This window comes from Pinus tabuliformis, chromosome Q, assembly GCF_031772625.1.
Source record: "Pinus tabuliformis cultivar Carrire ecotype Pingquan chromosome Q, CPIR1, whole genome shotgun sequence".
Taxonomy (NCBI): Eukaryota; Viridiplantae; Streptophyta; class Pinopsida; order Pinales; family Pinaceae; genus Pinus; species Pinus tabuliformis.
The window spans coordinates 847644288-847662605 of NC_142296.1; positions in this window are offsets into that span (position 1 = coordinate 847644288).

The following is an 18318-nucleotide window of genomic DNA, read 5'->3' on the forward strand; positions in this document are numbered from 1 at the left end:
GTGGATCTTTCTATCCAGCCAGGTTTCGATCTCTTTCTTAGTTGGATTCCAATGATATGACATCACACATCTCATTATGTAAATCGTGGTCCCAGCAATAGAACCTTTTGTTGGCTTGATGGGTCCTGACCCAGGTTCAAAGTTAAGTTTCCAAACAAATCCCTACACTAATGGCCCTTTTGGCATCAATCCACGAAGTGCAGACTGAAGTCTCACCCGAAGCAGTATGGGGGGATGCTGGAAGCAAGTTTCCACACCTTGAGATGGTTATGATGTCATTTTATGCCCTAACTCTGCCTTCGCACAGATCGATAAGCCTTTTAGGGCTTATCAATATACTTCTCTTAATCACCCTTAGACCTTCACGAAGATCTATGACTGTCTTTGGCAAACCCTAAACAGATGAATCTACAACTTACGTGCCTCGAAAATCACTCCTAAGTCTATTATTACCCATATGAGCTTAAGTATCTGATAACTTTAACATGAATTAAGATATTCTTCGCGTAACAGATATTATGACTTGCATTCTTATAATAATGTAAAACATACAGATTCACGCATCAGCACATCATTAAATCATAAACCCATTATTCATCATAACATAGTCGCATTTATTCATAACAGAGGTAAGAGGGACAAAACACAGATATTCTGGAATACTTCTCTTTATTGATGATTCAAGTTCCAATTACAGACTCTATCTAACCTACACACACCGCTACAGGGGTCCGCGCACTCAGCTGCAGACTTCCACCCTACGCCTCTATGCACTTAGTTGTAGAGCCTCTTCATACGCTAAGACTCACCCTCTTAGCTCACTCAAAACTCACCAATGACTCATGACTTGTTACTGACTCCCTTTTTATACAATCCCGTGGTCCGCGGACCATGGGTAGATCTCAAAACCGACACAACTTATCTAAACTAAGGGCGGAAAACCATTTTATCTTTAGACATCTTCGCACTCTGAAACCACAAAATGTGGAGACTTTACATTTCTTTACACAAAATTCGGGCCTTCTGCCCCAAAACTTAGGTGTTTAACCCAAAATTGTCCCCCAGGGGACCCGTTCCCAACACTATCATTTGATGAGTTGTAAAAGAAGATTGTATAGGCATGGAGGAAGCACTTTCTGAATGATTACGCATCACATGCATTCATCAAGGAAAGGGTGACGGTGTCAGACACCAAGAGGCATCCAACTTCCTTTGTCCAAGCCATTTTGGCCTGTGCAGGAGAAACAAGCTCAAATGTTAAGTACCTAATGACTGCGAATGAACAACTAGAAAAGAACTTGTATGTTGTAAAGCAAGAGGTAGAAAAACTCCAAGTATCAGCGTAGAATGTAGTTTTTGCATTGGGGAAAATGAGGACAACGATACTTGTTGCAGTATCAACACTTGAGGGTACCATGCAAAATATCTATGATGGATATGTCACTATGTATGAAGAAGTCATCCATGTGCATGGCCTACAACAGTGGAGCAAAGAGTTTGTTCAAACTCTTAAGAGCATATATGTTTCCATAGCCCACGTACAAGAGTGGACAATGCAGTACAAAGGGGCCCCACTTGAATTAGTAAAGAAGAAAAATCCACAAGCAGAGCTAGAGAAAGAAAAGGTTTGAATGCTGATACAGAACCATGAGCAGCTCAGCCCATTCATCAGTAGCATACAAGCCTCATATGTGCGGTTATACAACAGTTTAGATGCCATGGTGAGGAAGCACAAGATCCCATCAATCAGTTCCCTCACTGATGCTAAACCTAAGAACCATTTTCGACTAGATATCGATGAGTACATGGAGAAGCTAAGTCAAGAGGCCACCAAGGAAGACTTGGATCTGAATGCATAAAACATGCAGAAGTACATTGGTAGTTCTGTGAAGGTCAACAACATGATTCTCATGCTTCAGAATAAGTTGGATACAGGTTTGAATACCATATACCTGGATGCCATGGAGGAAAGAGTCTGCTTCCAGAAAGACACCATCAAATAGTTTGGGGACACCATCACACAATACCAATCTTGGCACCAAACTGCTTCCTTGATTGCATGAGTGTTTGTCATGTATTCTAGCTTTGTAGTTGAAAGTGCCACTACATACTGTCTCTTGCTCATCCAACTGACTACACTTCCAAATAGGTTAAGAAAACACCCACTTGTAGATCTTTTCTGATCTATATATCCAACTCATTCTGTATCAACAAAGCTATGGACATCCAAAAATCTGTTGAATCCTAATCTTCCTTGGTAGCACAAACCATAATCACTAGTGCCACGCAAATACCTGAAAACCTACTTCATTTTTGTCCAATGCTCCTTCACTAGTTTTTACATAAACCTGCTCAATACTCCCACTGCATGTGCAATTTCTGATCTAGTACAAACCATTACATACATCAGACTACCGACTTCACTTGCGTACGGAACACCTAACATGTATTTTTCCTCTTCTTGTGTCTTGGGACACTATTCAGTAGATAACTTTACACCTACAAGAATAGGAACCTTCACAGGTTTGCTACCTTTCATATTAAATCTTTGCAGTACTATGTCAACATACTTCCTCTGGCTTAACCAAACATTCCTCTTTGCCCGGTCTCGTTTAATTTCCATGCCTAAAATATAGTTTGCAGCACCAAGATCCTTCATGTCAAATTTGGAGGGCAGTTGGATCTCCAAATCCTAGATAATTTCTTTTTCATTTCCAATCACCAAGATATCATCCACATACAAGACCAAATAAATAACGTGGTCACTAATTAATTTAAAATACACACAGCAATCCGCTTTGCTTCTGGTGAAGCCAAGTCCCTGCATAAATGTATTAAATTTCTGATACCACATCCTTGGTGATTTTTTTAACCCATACAGAGACTTTTTTAACCTGCATACCATTTCTTTCTTTCCCTTCACCGAAAAGCCTTCATGTTGCTTCATGTAGATCTCTTCTTCCAAATCCCCATGAAGTGTTGACCTATATTGTCATTGATGTGAATATGGCCATATTCTGGATGAGTAAACAATGATGTGAGGCCAAGGAGAAGTAGAGAAGATCCATGAAGAAACAGGAGCAAGAAGCCATGAAGAGAAACCAGAGGAAAGCCAAGACAGTTAAGCCATTGGAGAGAATATCAGAAGTCATAGTAGTTATCATAGCAGAGCTATCAAAGCAGAGAAGAGGTATTGGAGCGATATCAGAAGCCACAGGAAAGCTAAGTAAGTGTACGAGCGGGAGATTGAGGAGGAGCCATATCGAGAGTATCGCATGTAATATATGCCAAAGAAGTTAACAGAGGAGCCAAAAGAGCGAAGGAGTATATAATATCGGCAGAAATCAAGAAGACGGATGAAGAGTGAATGCACGTGGTTATATTCCAAAAGGTAGGTTTGTAATAGTTGCAGCGGTTTTCAGGCAAATGCTAGGTGATAAGTGGTATTTAGAGGAGAACGCCCGATTCCATTAACCGAGCAACACATAGCACGAGGGTGGAGAGAGAAAACTGCTTTATCGGGCGGATATTCTCCGTGCTATTTGTCCACCCGAAATATCTGATAATCGTTGGATTTAGCATGAGTTAATCTAGGGTGGAGAATGAGCCTGATAAAGGTAAGCATCGATAAATGCACCAAGGCTATGGAAAAGGGAAAAATGCAAGTTCTCGTGTGTTTGTGTATATTCCCATTATACGAGGGTTATAATAGAATTAAAGGGGATAAAGGGTTATGGTTAAGTCTGCATTAACCAAATTTAAGAACAAAGGAGTATATATATATATATATATATATATATATATATATATATATATATATATATATATATATATATATATATATATATATATATATATATATATATATATATATATATATATATATATATATATATATATATATATATATATATATATATATTATATAGAAGTGATACAATACACGGGCTCAAGGATTCCATTGTAATACACTTTAAATTTATATCGCATTCGCCATATCGCAAGCCTCTTTAAACCCTTTCCACATTAAAATTCTGATTGTGATACGTATGCGGCCCCTCTACAATGTTATAACATGCCCTATTGTAATATCGCGTCTGTTGCAATATCACAAGTCTTGTTAAAGTTTTTGCCACATTGAAATCCGCCGATTGCGATATAATTGCGGACCCGACTACACCATCATAGCATGGTTTAATCAAATGTCACATCCACGATAATCACAACGTACAAAGGAATGTCAATCCAGGGACCCAACTGACTTATTAATAACTGTTTAATACCATATCGCATCCGCTCCGTTAGCAGTTGGGAATCGGCTATGTTATGTGCGAACCTCTGGAAGTGGTGATTGCGATAAAAGGATGATGTGGCATGTGGGACCTCTATATGGCTATAGTATCTCTTATATGGTTTCCGTGAACAATTAATTTATATTGTATGAATATTAAAAAGGGCCTCTCATATATTTTTAATACGCAACACTATTGTAATTCGGCCTCTCTTCCACATTAATGTGTCTTGTGTGAATTGATGGATTTGAAGAGATAGAGGAAGCGAAAGAGTGAGCGCAGAGGAAGCTGAAATATCAAGCGAGTGTTGAGAAAGCCGAAGAGCCAGCGAAGAAAGGAAGCCAAAGGTCAGGGGTATCAGGAATATAAAACAGAGAACAAGGAAAGTTTAGGGTCACTAGAAAACTGTAAGAAAATAAAGGAAGCCAAAGCTCTAGAAGAAATGGAAGGAATAGGAGGACAGAAGTAAGTCACAGGTCCAGTAGGGTTGGGAGCAGAGAATTACAACCAAACAGATCCAAATAGTTTACAACAGAGGGTTGGAGCCCTTGAGGTTGGTGCCTCAGAACTGAAAGGATTGGTGTCCTGGGAGTTGGTGCTCCTAAATTCAAGGTTGGTGCCTTGACAAGACAGAGTTGGTGCTCTGGAGGTTGGAGCCTCACAAAGAGTCCAAGTTGGTTCTTGGCAACTGATTGAAATCATATATATATATATATCGTACTTGATTTATTGCAAAGATCACGTTAATAAAAGCATCTATTCATGTTATCTATTTTTGTGTTCCAAATATAAATGTTTTTAATTGATAGAAATAATAATTGAAAAATAAATACTGATTCATCCCCCCCCCCTTAGTATTTCCAACAATTGGTATTAGAGCAGGCTTCTTCATATCATCCCAACAGCTTGAAGAAGGATTCTTAGTCATGATGAGAAATCAAGAAGTGTCAGGAAGACCTCCTCTGTTTGATGGCACAAATTTTGGTTTCTGGAAAAAGAGAATATCCTACTACTTAATGTCCCTTGGACCTGAATTTTGGCATTCAGTCTTAAATGAGTACATAGTTCCTTCCACTCTTCCAATAGATCAAGACGAGAGGAAAGTCTACGTTTCAAATTCAAAAGCCTTAAACTCCATCACTAGTCGAATCACTCATTCTGAATTTACAAAAGTCATGAATTGTAACTCTGCCAAAGAAGTATGGGATAAGCTAATTAGCTTATACGACGAGGACTCCAAAGTCAATAAGGCAAAGCTTCAAACTCAGAGAAGGTAATTTGAAAATCTAAAAATGGATGATGAAGAAGATAGTGCATCATACTTTCTCTGAGTAGCTGAAGTGATCAACTCTCTTAAAGGATTGGATGAAAACATTGAAGAAAACACCATTGTTAAAAAGGTCTTAAGATCTCTTGCGGATAGATTTGACTCCAAAGTAAGTGCCATAAAAGAAGTGAAGGATCTAGATACTCTCAAGATGGATGAACTCCATGGAATCCTCATTGCCTATGAGATGAGAAAAGGTTTCCCAAGTTCCAAAGATGCAGCGTTCAAGGCCTCAAAATCAAAAAAGGGGAAAGAAAGGAATGTCAGTAGTGATGACTCCGATGTTGAATCCAAATTGGCACAATTTTTATGAAGACTGAATAAAGGATCTAAGCTAAAAGGTAAATACCCTCTTATTTGTTTCAAATGTGGAAAAATAGGTCATTATGCTGCAAAATGTCCTCATAAGCATGATAGTGATGATGAAGAAAATTCTAAAAGGATGGTATACAAAAAGAAAGGGTTAAATAAGAATAATTTCCTCTCTAAGCAAGATGAGTCTAATGAAGATGAATTTGTAGTCATAAAAAAGAAATCAACTAACCAGTTCCTTCACTGCAAAGGAGGTAATGAAGAATCAAATGAAGAAAATGATCATGCTGGAAGCCAAGAAGTATTATTCATGGCATTCAAAAATGATGATGACTCAGGGCTCAATGGAAATGTAGATGAATTGTTAATAAATGCCACTAAAGAAAATGAGAAATTATGGAATAAAATCATTTCTCTCAAGGTAGAAAACGAGGAAATAAAAATAAGGGAAGATCTCTTGAAAAATAAGCTAAAAGAAAAAGAAGAAACTTGTGAAGAACGTGAAGCCGAATTAGTATCTCTAAGGAAGGAATTGAAGCAAGTTAAAAAGGGTTGGAAAAGCTCTCAAATACTTAACACTATCCTAAATAATAAAAAACCTCAACTTGACGAATCTGGAATAGGTTTTAAAGGAGAATCATCAAGTGCTAAGAATAATGCAAAAAGCTATGCCAACGTACTTTCCAACAACCCAAAAGAAGAAAGATTATTTCATCAAAGGCTCATCTCAAATCCAAAGAATAAAGCAGGAGTAACTCCAAGGAAGAATTTTGATTCAAATCATGGCTATTACAACAGGTACAAAACTATCTTTTTTCAACATTGTTTTCATTGTAAAAATTTTGGTCATCAAGCTAGACATTGCATGGCTCGTAAGAATGACACATCAAAACTAAAGGATCAAATAAACAAACCATATGACCCCAAAGGGCAAGGACAAATCAAAGCCTACAATTATTTTGATCCCTTGGCCAAATCTGATCTGATTTTCTCATTATGTAACAATAATGGACACAATGAACAAAATTTCCCACTCAAAAGAGGAAAAGCGAGAAGTGAGAATCCCAACACGGATATATGTGGCCTAGCTCTATGTGCTCAAAATGATGAAAATCATTGGTTTTTGGATAGTGGGTGCTCCAGAAACATGATAGGGGACAAAAGGAAGTTTGTCTCATTGAACAAAAAGGAAGGAAATGTATCCTTTGGAAGTGGATCTGCCAAAATTGTTGGAAAAGGAACTGTTACTCTTATTAATGGAAAAGGAAAAGCTCAAAATGCTTTGATAGTAAAGTTTAAACGGTCTCAAACACAACCTCCTAAGTGTTAGCCAAATCCGTGATCAAGGAAATAATGTTGTCTTTAGCACCAAAAAATGTGAAACAAGGAACTCTTCCTCAGGGGAACTTGTGGCGAAAGAGGTTAGAACACTAGACAACATCTACATTTTGAACAAGATTTAAGAAAACAAATGCTACTTAATTCAAACAGATGAAAGTTGGTTGTGGCACAAGCGACTTGGACATACAAGCTTCGATAACTTGATCAATATCAGCAAGATTAAAGCAGTACGAGACATTCAAAAGTTATTCAAACCGAATCAAGGAATATGTGGTCCATGTCAACATGGAAAGAAAACCAGAACCAGCCACATGACCAAGGAGTTTTTTACATCAAAGCCTTTGGAGATCATCGATTTTGATTTATGTGGACCAACTAGAACTCCAGCACTCCAAGGAGAAAGGTACTTTGCTTTATTTGTTGATGACTATACTAGAATGATGTGGATATGTTTTATAAAATATAAATCCGAAGCATTTGAGTGTTTTAAGAATCTTAAAGCTCTTGTAGAAAATGAAAAGGATTCAAACATTAAGTTCCTTAGAACAGATAAAGGGGGAGAATTCACATCAAAATAATTTAATGAATTCTGTAAAATACATGAAATTAAAAGAGAACTCTCTGCTGCCAGAACACCCAAGCAAAATGGGGTAGTTGAAAGAAGAAACTGAACAGTTCAAGAAATGGCTAGAATAATGTTAATAGCAGCTGACTTACAGCCAAAATTCTGGAGAGAATTGTTATCGGGAAATCTAGTGTCTATGCAGAGCTTCTAGTCCCACTAAGACTGGTAGCTATCTTAGAAACAAACAAACTAAAACTACTTTCGTTTTCCTTTATGAGAAGTAGATAAGAGGGGAACAAAGGAGACCAACATTTGTCTTGCGCTTGGTTCCTTGCTTGATTCCTCTCCCTTATGATAGATCTTTGCCACTTGCTTCCTCGTCTACCCAGCTTCAAAGAGCACCTGTAGAATCAAAGCAGCATAACACTATCCAAGAATAAAGATCTACTATCACAAACAATATAGGACCAGATATATATTGACCACACAAATGCATATATCATCAATAATACAAGAATGTGGAGGAAAACTTAAATAGATTTATTAATATCAAGAATAGCAAAGAGGATTACAACCAATTTTTTTGACCCAGCGTCATCCTCTCAGCAAGAAATCCCTTATTTACCTCATGAAAAGCTTAGACCACCCAACACTATGATGTTACACCAAGAAACCAGCAACACTTCCTTACAAGATACAAAATTCCAGCCTCCAGATCTATGGGATGAGGGATCCATATATAGATGATTGCAGGGAAGTGAGTCAGCTTCTGAGATTTGATTAGTGTCCTCTCTCTGATAGTTCTCGATTCCACTTGGAAATTGATGATCGCTTACTCATCCCTGGGCGAACTCAGAGAGGCAAGTGTCATAGGAGAAGTTTCTGGAAGATTCCATGTCGAACCACCTTGCAAACTGTCTCTACCATTTGTCCACTCTCGCTCATCGCACCCTGCAGAAGAGATATCCAGTATGCATCGCACCTTTTACTCTGGGCAGGTGGGATGCATCGCAGCTTCTGCACTGGGCAGTCTGTATGGTCCAGATTTGACCAATTCTGAGCAGTTTTCTATGGAGAACTTTTGGGAGATGGTGTAATCAGCTGACCTTGTTCCTTTAGGATGTGAAACAACACTTTTAGGGACTTAGGAGCCCTTGGTTTATGTACATGTATGATTGGGGTTGCAGTGCCCAAAAATGTCTATAACAAGAAGTAGTCGGGATAGCTGTCTATACCCTAAATCGAACTCAATTAAGACCAAATAATGAAAAGACTCCTTATGAATTATGGAAAGGAAGACATGCTTCAGTAAAATATTTTAAGATTTTTGGAAGCAAGTGCTTCATAAAAATAAATGATGGCTCACGAGTAAAGTTTGATTGTCGAGTTGATGAAGGGATATTCCTTGGATATTCTACATGTAGCAAATCCTACAAGTGCTACAATAACCAACTACAGAAAATAGTGGAAAGCATTGATGTGAAGATTGATGAAGACCTTCCATAGAAAGAAATTGAAGAACATGAAGTTGATCCTCTCATTGAAGAAGAAGAACCTAAAGAAGAAGGAAAAAATCAAGAAATACCCAAGGAAAAAGAACCATATCAAACTCCTTCAAAGATGAAACTTCTCCAAAAATATCACCCGAAAGAGCAGATTATTGGAAATATAGATGAATAGATGCAAACCCAAATAAGGATGACAAATACACCAAAGAAAAATGACATTGCTCTTTTATCCATGATAGAACCAGAAACATTTACTCAAGCAAGTAAGGATCCTCATTGGGTAAAAGCCATGGAAGAAGAAATGTCTCAAATTTAGAAGAATGAGACATGGGAGCTGGTACCTCTCCAAAGGACAAAAACATAATAGGAACCAAGTGGGTGTTTAAGAAAAAAATGAATGAAGATGGACAAATCATCATAAACAAGGAAAGGCTTGTTTGTAAAGGCTATTCACAAATTGAAGGGATTGACTTTGAAGAAACATTTGCACTAGTAGCTCGTGTGGAAGCTATCAGGATTTTCTTGGCATTTGTTTGCTCAAAAGGATTCAAAATCTATCAAATCGATGTAAAATCAGCATTTCTGAATGGGGAACTCAAGGAAGAAGTCTACATGGAGCAACCAAAAGGATTTAATCTAATAGAAGGAAAAGACTTTGTTTGTAAGTTGAAAAAGGCATTATATGGGTTAAAACAAGCTCCTAGAGCTTGGTACGCAAGATTGGATCACTATCTACAACAACAAGGCTTCAAGAAGGGGGTGGTAGGAATTAATCTCTAAATAAAGACAGATGAGGATAAATTACTAGTCACACTCGTTTATGTTGATGATCTGATTTTTGCTAATAATAATGATGAGATGAGCCATGATTTTTCTCAAAATATGTCAAAAGAGTTCGAGATGTCAATGATAGGAGAGTTATCTAACTTCCTTGGACTACAAGTATCTCAAACCACGGCAGGCATGTTTATATCTCAAGCCAAATATCTTAAAGACATGCTTAAAAGATATGGAATAGAAGACTGTGCATCCATGAGCACACCTATGACCACAAGTTGCAAATTGAGCAAAAATTGTGACTACCCTCTGATAGATGCAACTCATTACAGGTCAATAATTGGAGCCCTTTTGTACTTAACTGCTACGAGACCCAACGTTATGCAAGCAGTAGGAATGGTGGGAAGATTTCAATCAGCTCCTAAACAATCCCATTTGTTGCCTGTGAAAAGAATTCTCAGATACTTGAAAGGAACTCCTGATTTCAGTGCCTGGTACTCTAAGAGCTCAACTCTTACTTTGACTGCATACACCGATGTTGATTGGGCCAGAAGTGTCGATGATCAGAAAAGTACTAGTGGAAATGCATTCTTCCTGGGAGACTGTTTAGTATCTTGGCTCAGTAAAAAACATACATCCATATCACTATCTACAGCTGAATCCGAGTATATAGCTAAGCAAATTGTTGTACTCAAATACTATGGATGAAGGAAGCTCTAAAAGATTTCAACATAGGTACAAATCAACCAACTACCATCTATTGTGATAACACAAGTGCGATCAGCCTTAGCAAAAATCTAGTGATGCACTCAAAGACCAAACATATACCAATCAAGTATCATTTCCTTCATGAAAAAGTAGCTGAACAAAACATCATCTTGGAATATATCAATACTAAGGAGCAGATAGCTAATATTTTCACAAAACCTCTTCCTCGAGAAGCATTTTAACATCTTCGTCAAAAGATGGGAGTTATCTCTTTAGCATCATTTAAGTTGATTCATAAAGATGTTACAGGACATGGGGAGCAGTTCGATAGGGGGAGTCCCTCAGCACTCCTTTTGCCATTGATGTCAAAGGGGGAGAGAAGAAGAATATTGCCATCAATAAAAAGGGGGAGATTGTTGACCTAGATTGTGATTGATGTCAATATGGCAATATTCTGGATGAGTAAACAATGACGCGAGGCCAAGGAGAAGTAGAGCAGATCCGTGAAGAAACAGGAGAAAGAAGCCATGAGGAGAAACCAGAGGAAAGCCAAGACAGTCAAGCCATTGGAGATAATATCGGAAGTCATAGGAGCTATCAAAGCAAGAAGAGGTGTTGGAGCGATATTGGAAGCCAAAGGAAAGCCAAGTAAGTGTAAGAGCGGGAGATTGAGGAGGAGCCATATCGGGAGTATTGCATGTAATATATGCCAATGAAGTTAATAGAGGAGCCAAAAGAGTAGAGGAGTATATAATATCGGCATAAATGAAGAAGACGAATGAAGAGTGAATGCACGTGGTTATATTCCAAAAGGTGGGTTTGTAATAGTAGCAGTGGTTTTCGGGTGGACGCTAGGCAGTAAGTGGTATTTATAGGAGAGCGCCCAATTCCATTAATCGAACGACACGTAGCACGAGGGTGGAGGGAAAAAACCGTTTTATCGAGCAGGTATTCTCCTTGCTATCTGTCCACCCAAAATCTCTGATAGCCGTTGGATCTAGCGCGAGTTAATCTATAGTGGAGAATGAGCCTAATAAAGGTAAGCATCGATAAATGTGCCAAGGCTATGGAAAAGTATAAAATGCAAGTTCTCGTGTGTTTGTGTATATTCCCGTTATACGAGGGTTATAATATAATTAAAGGGGATAAAGGGTTATGGGTTAAGTCCGCATTAACCAAAGTTAAGAATGGAGGAGTATATATATATATATATATATATATATATATATATATATATATGTTATAGATGTGATACAATACACGGGCCTGAGGATTCCATTGTAATACACTTTAAAGTTACATCGCATCCACCATATCGCAAGCCTCTTTAAAGCCTTGCCACATTAAAATGTCGATTGTGATACGTATGCAGACCCGCTGCAACGTTATAACATGCTTTATTGTAATATCGCATCTGTCGCAATATTGCAAGCCTTGTTAAAGTTTTTGCCACATTTAAATCCACCGATTGCGATATAATTGCGGACCCGACTACACCATTATAGCATGGCTTATTCAAATGTCACATCCGGGGTAATTGCAATGTAAAAAAGGAACGTCAATCCAGGGATTGCGATAAGGGTATGGACCCGACGGACCTATTAATAACTGTTTAATACCATATTGCATCCGCTCCATCGGCAGTTGGGAATCGACTATGTTATGTGCGAACCTCTAGAAGCGGCGATTGTGATAAAAGGATAATGTAGCATGTGGGACCTCTATATGGCTATCGTCTTTCTTATATGGTTTCCGTGAACAATTAATGTATATTGTATGAATATTAAAAAGGGCCTCTTTGATATTTTTTAATATGCAACACTATTGTAATTCGACCTCTCTTCCACATTAATGTTTCCTATGTGTATTTATGGATTTGAAGAGACAGAGGAAGTCGAAGAGTGAGCGAAGAGGAAGCTGAAAGATCAAGTGAGCATTGAGGAAGCCGAAGAGCCAGTAGAGAAAGGAATCCTAAGGTCAAGGGTATCAGGAATATAAACCGAGAACAAGGAAAGTTTAGGGTCACTGGAAAACTGTAATAAAATAAAGGAAGCTGAAGCTCTGGCAGAAATGGAAGGAACATGAGGACAGAAGTAAGTCATAGGCCCAACAGGATTGGGAGCAGAGAATTACAACCAAACAGATCTAGATAGTTTACAGCAGAGGGTTGGAGCCCTTGAGGTTGGTGCCTCAGAACTGAAAGGATTGGTGTCCTGGGAGTTGGTGCTCCTAAATTCAAGGTTAGTGCCTTGACAAGACAAAGTTGGTGCTCTGGAGGTTGGAGCCTCACAAAGAGTCCAAGTTGGTGCTTGGAAACTGATTGATATATATATATATATATATATATATATATATATATATATATATATATATATAGAGAGAGAGAGAGAGAGAGAGAGAGATATTGTACTTGATTTATTGCAAAGATCACATTAATAAAAGCATCTATTCCTGTTATCTATTTTTGTGTTCCAAATATAAATGTTTTTAACTGATAAAATTAATAATTGAAAAAGAAATAATGATTCACCCCCTCTCTCAGTATTTCCAACATTAAGAAATGTTGTCTTCACATCCATCTATTCTACCTCAAAATCAAAAGCAGTTGCAACAGATAAAAGTAATCTAATAGAAGCTACCTTGACAGCAGGAGAAAAAATATCACTAAAATCAACTCCAGACACCTGGGAATAACCTTTTGCTACCAACCAAGCTTTGTATTTCTCTACCTTGCCTTCGGCATTCATCTTCTTCTTAAACATTGATTTGCTTCCAATGGGTTTCCTTCCAGCTAGCAACTCCACCAAATCCCAAGCCTCATTTTTGTTAAAGATTCCATTTCATCAACCATGGCCTCTTTCCATAGTTTTCCATCCTCTGAATCTACTACCTCCTTGACAGTTCTGGGATCATCATCAATAATAGATAAAGAAAAATTTTAACAAAAATAAAATGGACTACACCTTTATGGTTTCCTTTTTTCTCGAACTGATCTTCTCACAACTCAAGTTTGTGGCTCTTCACCTTCTGATTCTTGTCATGTTGTAGAGTATGATTCTTCCTCCTTTAGCTCAAACTCTATATTCTCATGTTCCTTTGGTAGGACTTCATGTTTAATAACATTTTTCACCTCTCTAAACACCACATTTTGGTTCTACACAACCTTCCTTGTTTCTAGGTTCCAAAGCTTATAACCTTTTAAACCATTTGTATACCCAATAAAGATGCACCTTTCAGATTTAATATCCAGTGTGGTTATTTTCTCCTTTGGAACCTGTACATATGCATCACATCCGTATACCACACTTCTTACATAACTCTTCAAATTCCTTCTTGCAAAACTCTCCACCATTATCTATCCTCGGCACCTTTATCTTCTTCTTTATTTGGTTTTCTACCAAAGCCTTAAATTCTTTAAACCTGTAAAAGACTTCAAATTTCTTCCTAAGAAATATATCCATGTATTCCTTGAAAATTCATCTATAAATTATACATAATACACAAGAATTACCTGATGATGGAACCGACACAGGTCCAAACACATCATTGTGCACAAGCTCTAATACCCCTTTCGCCCTCTTAGCACCAGAGGGAAAACTCACTCAATTCTTCTTCCCATATACACAATGTTCATAAAAATCTAAATATAGAGAGAAATTACACATACCTTCTACCATACCATTACCATAAAGTATTCAAAGGCCCTTCTCTCCAATATGTCCAAGCCTTTGATGCCATAGCATGGTCTTTTCTCCAGAAACCACTAGATTTTCTACTCCAATTTCAGGAACCACAGAACTGTTGCACCCATCAATAATAGTACTGCTCAAAAGCTTGTACAAAGTTCCAATCCGAACTCCATGTATCAACACCAGTGCTCCCTAAACCATCTTGCAGGTATCTTTCTCGAGCATTTTTTTACACCTGCATCATCCATCTTTCTTATAGAAATCATATTTCTCACCAATGTAGGAATACGTAGAACACCCAGAAGTGTTCTAATCCTTCCACCTTGCAACTTCAGCTTGAATTTTCTGTATTTGATGATTCTAGTCTTCTTTTCATCCCCTAAGAATACATCACCACCATCATATTTCGCATACTCACATAACCTCTCCCTATGGGGAGTGAAGTAAAAGGATGCACCTAAGTCAATCAACCATGTCTCACGATCTACATGTGTACTTGAAGAAGAAGTCAAGTACACATCTCCACCTTCATCTGAGGTGGTTTTCGCTTATGTAGAAGGAGCATCATCAGATCCCTTTCCTTTCTTAGGAGCTTTAGATCTACAGTCCTTTTGAAGTGCCCTTCCTTTATGCATTTCCAACATTCCTTTATAGGTTTTCCTAGATATTTAAACAATGTAAACTTTGAAACGGGAACTGATACTGTTACCCGTTTCGTAGAGATAGCAAAAAAATGACCCGATTTTCAAAAGTGGTGATGCAGAATACACGTTTTTTTTAGAACATGGTTTTTGGAACTTTAAATTTTTTTCATGTTCAAGGATGAAATCAAGTTTTATAATGGTAGTGATTTTCATGCTGATTTTAAAAAGTGAGTATTCTTCATCACACCCTTTTTTTAAAAGACCTATTTTTTTACTTTTAATTTTCTAGTGTGTGAAATGTAAAAAATTATTTTCTAAATTTGATAGTTTTTTAATTCGTCATTTTATTCATATTTTCTTGTTCTCTATCTTAATTTTTTATTTTTTTAGGGGGTTTTTATTGTTTTGCGTTTTTAAATTAGAAAGTCGATAGTTTGAATTTTAGATAATCTACATATTTATACATCCTTAATTAATTTTTCAATCCACATGAAATAATTGTTTCTAAAAAACAACATTTTTTAACAATGGACATAAAAATAACCATTTTTAACATAAATATAACAAAAAAACTAAACGTTTTGATAATTTTTTGCTAGAATTAACATGTCAAAATCACAAGTTTTATACAAAAATATTAACTAAAAATGGTCAAATAATAGTTTTTTTTTATGAATTTCATGTCAAAAAAAAAAAAACAACTTTTTTTTTCAAAAAATAATAATTAACTTAAAAATCAATGCGAAAATCACAGTTGTGCTCTCTCTTTCTTTCACATACCAGACTCTTGATGGAAATTTCACCTCTTCTGAACTTTTCCAATCTGAGATTAGCTTCTTATCACTTAAAGCACTTGAAATATTTGTAGGCATGAGCTCAGGTGGAGTTCGTTCACCAATGTTTTTTGAAGATACACCTTTAAGACTCTTTGGTCCAGAAAGATTCACAGAAATTTTCCTTGATGCCATTTTCCTAAAAGAAAACACATAAATTAGTAAATAAAAAAACATATTAACTTAAATTAACAACAAAAATATACCATAAATTTTTTATTTGTATAATCAGAATTGCCCAGCCACCTCTAACGGGCAGGCGGGTCGATGGGCGAGCGGGAGTTCAGGTGAGGGATAATGAGACTAAGTGCACAATTAGGCAAGTAAGGGCGAGCCCCTACCCATGCGCCCCCCACAACCCCCTGACGACTACATTGAAGCCCCGGCCCCATTAACTTATTCCTCTCACGAGAGATCTCTTGTCTGGATTCACTACACATTAATAATTAAAGTAACACGCCTGATCCAATCTCCGAAAATGATGATGATGACAAATCCCTCGATATGATTACCAAGTTATTGTACTCCCTGCATCCATCAAATCTGTGTTTTCTCTTTGTTTCGCTCGCCAACTCTGTATTTCTTCGTGGTCCATATTTTGCATGCCACGCTAGATGTTTGTTTTCAGCTGAATTTTCTGTTTGAACGAAGCTTCGTAAGCTTCCCCCCCTCCCCCCCCCCCCTCCCCTTCCCTCACCTACCCCCTACTGTCCCCCCACACTCCCGCGCCCCCACCCCCCCCCTCCCCCCCCCCGCCCCCTCCCCCCCCAAACCCCCTACACCCCCCAACCCCTCCCCGAGGGAGTAAACTTGTTTGAATAACAATAGAAAAGGTGTTTGGTTTTTTCAATGCATGGATAGAGAGTGATTTGTTGTTGATATTTAAGTAATGATATTTTGTTTATGATTGAATTTCAACTTAATCTTTAGGTCTTCCGTTGTGATAAGAACACACATGTTTGACATCATATTCTAGTGTAAAAATGTTGTTTCTACATTGATACATAGCTTAATCTCAAGTCTTTTACAAGTAGTTAAAGTGCCAAAAGGCACATGCAAGGGAGGTTGTGCGCTATTAGCTATAGAGCAATGAATACTACCATAGAGGGACACAACAATCACAAAAGGAGTCATTTGTGAGGAGATAATTGAGACTTAAGTAAATATGGATAAGTAGGTGGCAATCTAAAACAACTTAACATATCTTCCTTATTGTGTAGAAATCAATTTTAGTAATGTGATTGCGTGCATAAAATGAGTAAATATTTCCTTCAAACTTAAATCATTTAAACATCAAGCTTTGCATAGATGGTTTGTTTATTGAGTTATCAACATGAATAGTGCATGGTTTATTACCTTTTGCAAAGATTGGCCTTTGAATAAATTTTGTATGAAATGTTTTGACAACATTTATCCTTCTATTAAAAATGTAAATATTAGAAGATATACTTCCATTATTTTGGAGTTCCACCTAGGTTTCCATTGTGTCTTTTCTAAGCCATTTTTCCTTCAGTGTAAGCATGTGTACAAATTTATTTATTTATTTATTAGAAAAAGTCAGAACAAAAATTAGAAGCCCCGCTTCACTCTAACAGTGATAATCGTAATAATTAGAAAATATGATGGTATTCAACCTTGATTGAGGAATCCCCATGTATGGTCCATGTATTAGATATAGAATATGGATATGCAAGCATTGAGAAGTTTCTGTGTGATTGGAGTTTCGTAATGAAGCGGCAAGTTTTCTATGAAATTGTTTGAAAATGAAATAAATAAATAAATAATAGCCAAAGTTTTCACATCTACTTTTTCATTTTGATTTTAAATCATCTTTATATGATTTTTAAGTTGGTGTTTTTGGCTCATTACTTTTTTATTATGTAAATAAAAAAATTGGTTTAACGCTTAATGACGATGGCTTAACGTTTGTTCAACCCAACCCTCAAGTAGTGCAGTATAAGCTTCATTTGCCAATAAAGTTTAACAATTTTCATATATTGGTTGAAGCGACCTCGTGTGTGTCCAATTTTGGTATCTAGTCCGCCCATTTAGTGAGAACCTCCATCTCTGAGAGGAGATGTCTATGTGGTGAAGCTTCCCCCTCAACACATGTGAGCTCTTCTTGAATGTGTCCTAGTGTGAGTTCATGATAACACGATGCAAAATCCTTCAAACGACGGTGCATGCAATCATTTCCCTTGTGGGCCCACTCTTGATAATAAACAACACCCATTTGAACTCTTGCTCTCTAACGAGGCATGGGAAAAATATTTGAGCACTATAAAATCCTAGGCAAAGGATAAGACAAACTAAGGAAGTTCA